Raw genomic sequence first — 8448 nt, 5'->3', positions numbered from 1 at the left:
CAAGGTGCAAGGCAGAAGACTCGTGTCTCTGCAGGTGGAAGCTGCAACTTTAAGTCCTCCCAAAAGGAGAGAAAGTTGTTTAGAAAAACAGCTTCTCTGGAATTCGACCAGAGTGCGCATGTGTCTTGGGGCTGCTGCTGCTGCTGCCGCTGAGTCGCTTCAGCAGAGCATAAGAGCCAAGTTTATACTCACCTCGCTGTCCTGCTCACACTTTTCTATTTTTTACTGTTTTCCCACTTTCCAGTGAACTTTGCCCTGCCTGACTACTTCAATCACACGGTCACCTTTTCCTTTTTTTTTTTTTTTTTTCTTCTAATTGAATCTTCAGTTTCTAACATACTCTCACTATTATTTGTACAATGCCTACTTTTTAAAATTAATTTACTTAAATAATTTAGCAAACATCCAGAAAAGTGCTACCCAAAGTAAAAATGAAGACTTTATAAAACTACTACCTCTGCCTTAACAGCCCCCAATCGACTCTTCCCCTTAGATGTTATCTTGTGCTATTTGCTTTTCTGTCCACGTATTTCTAGCCTATATACATGTGGCTTTAGTTTTACCTGTTTTTAATTCTTTGGGGATTTTCATTTAGCAGTCAAAACCAAATTCTGAAGTTCATACGTCTGCTTGCATACAGCTGTGGTTCCTAATTTCAGTTCAGTTCAGTCACTCAGTTGTGTCCGACTTTTTGCGACCCCATGGACTGCAGCATGCCAGGCTTTTCTGTCCATTACCAACTCCTGGCGCTTGCTCAAACTTATGTCCATCAAGCAGGTGATGCCATACAACCATCTCATCCTCTGTCGTCCCCTTCTCCCACCTTCAATCTTTCCCAGCATCAGGGTCTTTTCCAATGAGTCAGTTCTTCTCATCAGGTGGCCAAACGATTGGAGCTTCAGCTTCAGCATCAGTCCTTTCAATGAATATTCAGGATGGAGTTTTAGGATTGACTGGTTGGATCTCCTTGCTTTACAAGGGACTCTCAAGAGTCTTCTCCAACACCACAGTTCAAAAGCATCAATTCTTCAGCACTCAGCTTTCTTTATAGTCCAACTCTCATATCCATACATGAAAACTGGAAAAACCATAGCTTTGACTAGATGGACCTTTGTTGGCAAAGTGATGTCTCTGCTTTTTATATGCTGTCTAGGTTTGTCATAGCTTTTCTTCCAAGGAGCAAGCGTCTTTTAATTTCATGGCTGCAGTCACCATCTGCAGTGATTTTGGAGCCCAAGGAAACAAAGTTTGTCACTGTTTCCATTGTTTCCCCATCTATTTACCATGAAGTGATAGGACCGGAGGCCATGTTCTTTGTTTTTTGAATGTTGAGTTTTAAGCCAGCTTTTTCACTCTCCTCTTTCACTTTCATTAAGAGGCTGTTCAGTTTCTCTTCACTTTCTGCCATTAGGGTGGTATCATCTGTGTATCTGAGGATACTGATATTTCTCCTGGCAATCTTGAGTCCAGCTTGTGCCTCATCCAGCCCAGCATTTTGCCTAATTAAGGGTGCTAAAAGTAATGCACTGTTTGCATATATGACAATTTAGCTATTCTCCTGTTGGTGGTCATTCCAGATTTTTGCTATCACATTAAGCATTCCCACTCATGTCTTTTGTGTACATTTCTGTGAAGTGCTGCTGCTTTTGGACATAACTAGTCCTTTTCTTAGGAGAAGGCAATAGCACCCCACTCTAGTGCTCTTGCCTGGAAAACCCCATGGACGGTGGAGCCTGGTATGGTGCAGTCCATGGGGTCGCTAAGAGCGGGACATGACTGAGCGACTTCAGTTTCATTTTTCACTTTCATGCTTTGGAGAAGGAAATGGCAACCCACTCCAGTGTTCTTGCCTGGAGAATCCCAAGGATGGCAGGGCCTGGTGGGCTGCCGTCTATGGGGTCGCACAGAGTTGGACACGACTGACGCGACTCAGCAGCAGCAGCGGCAGCAGCCCTTTTCTTGTTGATGTAAAGCAGTGTTTGGGCCACTGGATTTCCACTTCTGAGAAGGGGTGGTCACTCCCTCTCTGGGTGTAGATGTAGTTCCAAGGTGTGGCTTCTCAGAGTTCTGCTCTCTGCTAGTGAGAAAACTCCCAAGAGAAGGGAGAGGATAAAATTGGAAAAAAAAGCAGTTCTTGGAATTCCAGATACTAATCCTTTGTTGATTATATGATCCACATATAATAGGATGCACTCATCCTATGATGCTTTCGGTTTCCCTATGGTAACTTGAGATGCTGTTCGCAACAGCACCTTTGGGACTATTCAAGGGCCCTTTTGCTGGATGTCCAGGACGGAGTCTCCAGACGTCCAGGTCTGGAAGACTCTCATCTACACTTTCTGCTGGCGTCACCCTGCTTTTCCACTTTTTCCACAACAATGAACAGCACCGTCACATGAACAATTTCTGTTACTTTCCAAGTTGTGCACAGAAGCAACTGACATGTTAGCTTTGCCAAGGCTACTGGCTTTTAAAGCATTTTTCCTAAGTGTGGAATGAAAGGTCTGGATCAGATCGTGCGGGTTGAGGTATCAAGTCTAGGGAGAGACTGTGTGTCAAGGGGCTCCTTGCAACGCTCGTCTGTCTGCTCCGGGAATGAGACTGATCCTTAGAATGGGCGTTCTCTAAACGCACTGGAACTCAGGCTCCTACGGCGTCTTGGGAACACTTGACACAGACTTTGTTTCCCTTGTACTGGAAACCTGAATAATGTTGGACCATCCTACCCCCACTGCTAACGTGCCAAAGTCAGCAAATTCCTTCTTGCTATGAAAAGCTTTCTAAAATATCAGAAACAAGGCATTCTATTGATTCATCCCAAAGCAAAACTACTCTACATAGATGCATACCCAAACTTTAATAGTAAGTTTATTACAGCATGCAGGCAATTTGCCCTGTGATTTAAAAGGAATAATTTTGGTTTCAGTTAGCCAAAGCTTTCCATTCTAAAACCAACACACACATTGCTTTACTCATGTCAACCAGAAAAAAAGAAAAAAAGAGTCCAATTTAGCATCTGACTCATCCAAATTCAATGACTGGAAAGTGAGGACAGATGTGTTGCACCTGGAAAAGTCTTCCTCAACCAGCAAACCAGGAAATTCCAGGCTGTGTCAATATCTACAAGAAGTGAGCAGCAGCTCAAAGAACCGTGCTTGCCAGATCTCGGAAACACTCCTCCTCTCCCAAATAATTCCACGTTGTTTGAAGCAGAACACAAATGGAAAAGTGTACAAAACACAGATGTGCAGTCCAGGGAAGTATCTCCCACATGAAAACCAGGCGGCTGCCCGATGCTTGCCCCTGCGGCTGCCCCTGCCCTGTTCCCACAAGGCAGCTGCTCCCTGGTCCGAGAGCACCCGTGCGGCATTGCCCGGCTGCTACCCTTACGGGACAGACACTGTGCACGCCTCCGGGTCTGGCTTCTTGGCCAGCCTGACTAGCGTCTGCTGTGATGATCCACTCAGATGTCCTTCCCACTTCAATTCTCCCAGCCGCCGGGAGTGCTGTCTGCAGAGGGCCCACAGCCATGATCTGTGCAGGGCTGGCCTGGCACACCCCGGGCACCTCACAACCCCTGATGGATCCAGATGGGGGTAAAAGTTCCACACGAGGGGCCGCTGCAAAGGGCCATCCCAGTCTCAACGTATTCTGTGTGGTCAGCTGAGGCCTCTTGAGACCGTGTCCCAGCTCAGATTTGCCCTCTGCCCGCTCCTGCCGTAGGGGAGGTGCAAACGCCTTAACTGCCTTAGAGATGGTGAAGGAGGGATGGGTGGGCTAGGAGAGGTGGGCTCGCTCAAACGGAAAAGCACCCAGAGGGCACCCCACTGACCAAAGCGCAGCAGAATTTGCTGGTGGAAAGGAGAGTGGTGGCCCTCCGAGCAGGCCAGGCTGACGAGAGCAGACAGCCAAACTGGGCTCTCCGACAGCAGTGGGGTCACCAGACCCTGAACACTGCAGGCCAGGTGGCTTACACGACCCTCAGGAGCCAAGGGCAGCGCTCGGAATCTGCGAGCTGGAGGGGCAGTCGAGGGAGCCCGACTCACAGATGTCACAGAGGGACTGGCAGAGGAGGGTCCTCACGTGCAAAATAGAAGGACAGTCAACAAAGGCGCTAAGCAAAGGCACTGTGAGCTCAAATCAAGCATGTCCATGACCCCAGTGAACACTTAGGAACCGCAGTTTGGGGACCCCAAACCCCACTATAAGAAGGAGTCACCAGTCCTCCAGCAGGAAGGAATCGGATACACTGTCGCAGAACATGGTTCTGATTTCCTTAGTCCTTGCCGCAAAGGAGCTTCAGCCAGTTACGCAGGTAACCGTTCAGGAGGGAAGGGCCAACAACACACATGCTTCAGACTGGGGAAGGTGGCAGTCCAACTTGACGGACTGCCTGCTGCTTCTTGAACGAGCCTTGGTAGTTTGTATCTTTTAAGAAGTTGGTCTATTTAGCCTAATTGTCAAATTTATCAGCATAGAGATGTTTATAGTCGTCCCTTATTTTCCTTTTAATGTCTTTAGGTTCTTTAGTAATATCCTTTTATTAAGTTTTGATGATGATGATGTGTGTCTTTCCTTATTATTTCTGGAGCAGTCGGCTGGAGGTTTATCTATTGCAGTGACCTTTTGCAAGTATAAGCTTTTGAGTTCAGTGATTTTCTGGGTTGTTCTTGTTTTCAATATTACTCATTTTTGTTTTCATGTTTTTGCTTTGTCTTCCTTTGTGTTTAATGTTTTCTTTTCCTAGATGAATTATTTTCTATTTTTCTAATGAAATATTAAATATAGATATAGATATTTAATGCTAGAAAATTTCCCTCTAGCAATCACCTTCGCCAGATCCCATAAGTTTTTACATGTCTTATTTTTATTTTCATTCAGTTCAAAATATTTTCTAATTAACAGGTTAATTAAGCTTAGCTTATTGAACTGTATTCTAGTATTTTTAGGTTGCTTCTTCTATCAGGAACTGAGAGAGGTACTTGAAAACTTCCCAACATTATTACAGGTCTCAGGGGTTTTCCTTTTGTAGCTCTGTATAGTTTTTCCTCATATATTTGGATCTGTGTTATTTGCGGCGTTCATATTTGTAATTACTAGAATGAACCAGTGAACCATATTTTTGCATAAGAAGTCTAGGGCTTCCCCGGTGGTTCTGTGGTAAGGAATCCACCTGCCAGTCTGGAAACATGCACTCTGTCCCGGATCCAGGAAAATCCCACATGCCGCAGAGCAGCTACGCCCATTCGCCACAGGTACTGAACCTGCGCTCTCAGCCCAGGAGCCACAGCTCCCGCAACTCGTGGGCCTGGAGCCCCGTGCTCTGCTGCAAGGGGACCTGCCGCAGGAGGAGCCCGAGCACCGCAGGGAAGCGCAGCCACCTCACCGCTGCTAGAGAAAAAGCTGTGCAGCAACCAAGGCCCAGCAGAGCCAGAGAGAAGAGATGGGCGAGCAAAGGAAGTGGGTGAAAGAGAAGTCCATCTCTGTCTCAAGCAACCAAGGCCCAGCAGAGCCAGCGTGAAGGAAAGAGCGAGCAAAGGAAGTGGTTGAAAGAGAAGTCCATCTCGGCATCTCAGGTGGCGCATTTTCCCGTAGAGTCTGCACTGATACACAGCTGCACGGTCTTCTTTCTGGTTTACGTTCGCATCGAACTCTTCCCATCCTGTTTCTTTCAACCTGTATTATCTTTGCATTTTGTGTTTGCCTCTTGGAAGAAGCATGTGAGTTTGGGATTTTAACTTTATTTTATAATTAAATATTTGTTCTATTTACATGTAATGTAATTATTGATATATTTTATTTGAACTCTACCAACTTATTAATTGCTTTCAACTTGTCGCATATGATTTATATTCTTTTTCTCTATTCATGTTTCATAAGATTATTTTTTTGTTCTTTTCTTTTATCCTTTTAACTATTAGTAATTATAGATTCTATAACTATTCTCTTTCTGATTATACTTGAGACTACCACCATCATCTTTTAGTTAGAAAATTCAAATTTAAATTAGTATATTTCCTCTGAAAGTTTGAAGGAACTTTGAATAATTTTACTTCATTTGCCACCTCACAATCATATGTTGCTCATATCATATATATTTTTTGAACCTCTCCATACATTATTGCTGCTGTTGTTATTTTTAAAATCACCTTTATGCAGATTTACCAGACATATACACTCTTATTCACTGTTGTTTATTCTTCCCTGAAGCTCTAAGATGCTATTATCTAGTATCACTATATTTCTACTTAAAATATTTAAACAGACTCTAAATATTTCCTTTAGAGAATTAGCTCTTCTTGTAAAAAAAAAAAATCTCTCAAATTTGTTTGTCAAAGAAGTTTTAATATTTAAATTTCTTTATTATTAAATGATATTTTACTGAATATAAAATTTCAGCTTGGTATTTTTATTTCTTTTCACGTTTAGCAATAACATCCTATTTTGTTCTGGACTTTTTCTTCCTGAGATAAAGCATCTCCTCATTATCGTTCCATTTGACGTCGCCTCAGTAGTTGGCTGCTCGAAACATGTTTCGCGGTTGCTCTGCTTGTTGCTACCAACCCACCTCGCGTCATCCCCCTGACACATGCGTGCTCAGCCGTGTGACCCCAAGGACCGAAGCTGGCCAGGCTCTTCTGTCTATGAAGTTTTCCCGGCAAGAATACTGGAGAGTTTCTTCTTAACATTAGTTTAGACAGGTTTTGCTAAAATATATGTAAATGTGATTTTGTTTGGAATTTATAGTGAATCAAATTTAAGATTTAATGTCCTTTAACATATTTCGTTAAAATATGTTTAACACAGAGTTTTGCCAAGAGAATGCATTGGTCATAGCAAACACCTTCCAACAACACAAGAGAAGACTCTGCACATGGACATCACCAAATGGTCAACACCGAAATCAGGTTGATTATACTTTTTGCAGCCAAAGATGGAGAAGCTCTATACAGTCAGCAAAAACAAGACAAGGAGCTGACTTGCTCAAATCATGAACTCCTTATTGCCAAAGTCAGACTTAAATTGAAGAAAGTAGGGAAAACCACTTAGAGAAGGCAATGGCAACCCACTCCAGTCCTCTTGCCTGGAAAATCCATGGATGGAGGAGCCTGGTGGGCTGCAGTCCATGGGGTCGCTAAGAGTTGGATACGACTGAGCGACTTCACTTTTGCTTTTTACTTTCATGCATTGGAGAAGGAAATGGTAACCACTCCAGTGTTCTTGCCTGGAGAATCCCAGGGACAGGGGAAGCCTGGTGTGCTGCTGTCTCTGGGGTCGCACAGAGTTGGACATGACTGAAGCGACGCAGCAGCAGCAGCAGCAGGGAAAACCACTAGACCATTCAGCATGACCTAAATCAAATCCCTTAGAATTATACCGTGGAAGTGAAAAATAGATTTAAGCAACTAGGTCTGGTAGACAGACTGCCTGATGAACTATGGATGGAGGTTTATGACATTGTACAGGAGACAGGGATCAAGACCATCCCCAAGAAAAAGAAATGCAAAAAAGCAAAATGGCTGTCTGAGGAGGCCTTACAAATACCTGTGAAAAGAAGGGAAGTGAAAAGCAAAGGAGAAAAGGAAAGATATATCCATTTGAATGCAGAGTTCCAATGAATAGCAAGGAGAGATAAGAAAGCCTTCCTTAGTGATCAGTGCAAAGAAATAGAGGAAAACAATACAATGGGAAAGACTAGAGATCTTTTTGAGAAAATTAGAGATGCCAAGGGAGCACTTCATGCAAAGATGGGCACAATAAAGGACAGAAATAGTATGGACCTGACAGAAATAAAAGATATTAATAAGAGGTGGCAAGAATACACAGAAGAACTATACAAAAAAAGATCTTCATGACCCAAATAATCACAATGGTGTGATTACTCACCTAGAGCCAGACATCCTGGAATATGAAGTCAAGTGGGCCTTAAAAATCACTACGAACAAAGCTCTAATGGAGGTGATGGAATTCCAGCTGACCTATTTCAAATCCTAAAAGATGCTGTGAAAGTGCAGCACTCAATATGCCAGCAAATTTGGGGAACTCAGTAGTGACCACAGGACTGGAAACTGTCAGTTTTCATTCCCATCCCAAAGAAAGGCAATGCCAAAGAATGCTCAGACTACCACATAATTGCACTCATCTCACACGCTAGTAAAGAAACGCTCAAAATTCTCCAAGCCAGGCTTCAGCAATACGTGAACCATGAACTTCCAGATGTTCAAGCTGGTTAGAAAAGGCAGAGGAACCAAAGATCAAATTCCCAAAATCTGCTGGATCATGGAAAAAGCAAGAGAGTTCCAGAAAAACATCTATTTCTGCTTAATTGACTATGCCAAAGCCTCTGACTGTGTGGGTCACAAGAAACTGGGGAAAATTCTGAGAGAGATGGGAATACCAGACCACCTGACCTGCCTCTTGAGAAATCTGTATGCAGATCAGGAAGCA

The sequence above is a fragment of the Ovis aries genome, chromosome 4 (assembly GCF_016772045.2).
Source record: "Ovis aries strain OAR_USU_Benz2616 breed Rambouillet chromosome 4, ARS-UI_Ramb_v3.0, whole genome shotgun sequence".
NCBI lineage: Eukaryota > Metazoa > Chordata > Mammalia > Artiodactyla > Bovidae > Ovis > Ovis aries.
Note: the sequence above shows the minus strand (reverse complement) of the source record.